Source organism: Capsicum annuum, chromosome 10, assembly GCF_002878395.1.
Source record: "Capsicum annuum cultivar UCD-10X-F1 chromosome 10, UCD10Xv1.1, whole genome shotgun sequence".
Taxonomy (NCBI): domain Eukaryota; kingdom Viridiplantae; phylum Streptophyta; class Magnoliopsida; order Solanales; family Solanaceae; genus Capsicum; species Capsicum annuum.
In genome coordinates, this window is record NC_061120.1 from 11,520,104 (window position 1) to 11,522,052 (window position 1,949).

The window sequence follows — 1,949 nt, forward strand, 5'->3', positions numbered from 1 at the left end:
CATACATACTAAGGAAACTAATGCTTGCCCCTAAAGCAATGACATACATGGGACCAGCTTCGTCCATGCACCGTATCAGCGTGGTAATAAATTCTTCGAAACATAAATAATAAGTAATCTGTATCGGCGTGATACCCAACCATTCAAATATCATATATCATGAATGCAATCATTATAACTCAAGATGATGTATCAAAGTGCACCAATAACTCAAGCACACAAGTCATGATTAATAAATACTTAATCAAATTCATACTGTTTATCTCAGGCATACAAAAATGTCAATCAAGCTCACCCATCACAAGTATGCCCGAAGGTTAATTCATAAATACTCATTATGAATATTCATAAAGTTTAAATCAAGTCTATAACTACAATAAAACATATATAAGCCCACTAACTAGCCAATCATGTTTAATGCATACCAAAATTCAGTGTAATTCACCCTATCTAACAATTCTTATGCATAATACACTACTAAAAAAAAAAAGAGGAAAACCTACCACAAGTGGTCGGTTTTTCTCAATTTTCGACCACAAAACCGACCAAAGTGCGTGGTCAGTAAAACTATAGTGGCTTTTTAAAAACCGACCACGTGTGGTAGGTTTTTTTTAATTTTTTTTTAATTCATTATTATTTTATTAAAATAGAAAAATAATTATTTTAAGAATAAAAAATTCAAAATGAATCGACCACAAGTGGTCGGTTTTATTTTAAAATTAATTAATTAATTTTATTAAAACCGACCACATGTGGTCGATTTAAAAAAAAAAAAACAATCACTTGTGGTCGATTTTTAGAAATATTTTTTAATTAAATATTTTTAAAAAAGCTACCACATGTAGTCAGTTTTTTTGATAATTTTGTAAAAAAATATTGAAAATTTTTAAAAAAGCTACAACATGTGGTCGGTTTTTTTGATAATTTTGTAAAAAGAACTATTGAAAATTTAAAAAAAAAAACTACCACATGTGGTTGGTTTTTTTGATAATTTTGTAAAAAAAAAATATTGAAAATTTTTAAAATACAAAAATTAAATTACAATATAGCCCACCAATCATTTACAAACATTGATTATTATCTACAATACATCCCACCAATCATTTAATATACAGTCAACCAACCACCATAAGAATACAAACATTATTTACAAAATTTATCGAGGTTCCAAATCCAAACTATAAAACATACAAAATACTAAAAACTACAATTCATCATCCGCATCTTCATTCTCAGCCTCATCCATTCAATTATCGATATTTCATTGATATATCCAGCTATAATCAGATTCCATCTACACAATCAATCACATTCAAGTGATTAGTTCAAGTCACAAAAGTTCACATTTGAAATACCTAAACCTAAATATTTTCAAGTAACTAATTCACTTCATACATTACCAAACTAAACTTAATTCAAAATGAAAAAACGTACCTACACTTAAACATTTTGAAGTCACTAATTCACTTCTCAAGTGACCATACTTTACTAAAATAAAATGCAAGTTCACATTTCAAGTACCTAATTTCAAGACAAAAGTCACTATTCCATAATGCAAGTAACGGCACATAAACATTTCAAGTCACAAAGTTACTTCACAAATTACCTAACAAAACTAAATTCAAAATGAAAAGTTCACATTTCAAGTACCTACACCGAAACATTTTCAAGTCAGTAATTCACTTTGTAAATTACCAAACTAAACTAAATTTAAAATGAAAAGTTCACATTTCATGTACCTACACTTAAACATTTTCAAGTCACCAACTCACTTCTCAAGTGACCACACTTAACTATATTCAAAACATGATATCAACCTTTTAAGTAACTACACTTAAACATTTTCGACACTAATGCACTTCTCAAGTGACCGCACTTAACTAAATTCAAAACAAAAGTTCACATTTCAAGTACCTAAACTTAAACATTTTCAAGTCACTAACTCACTT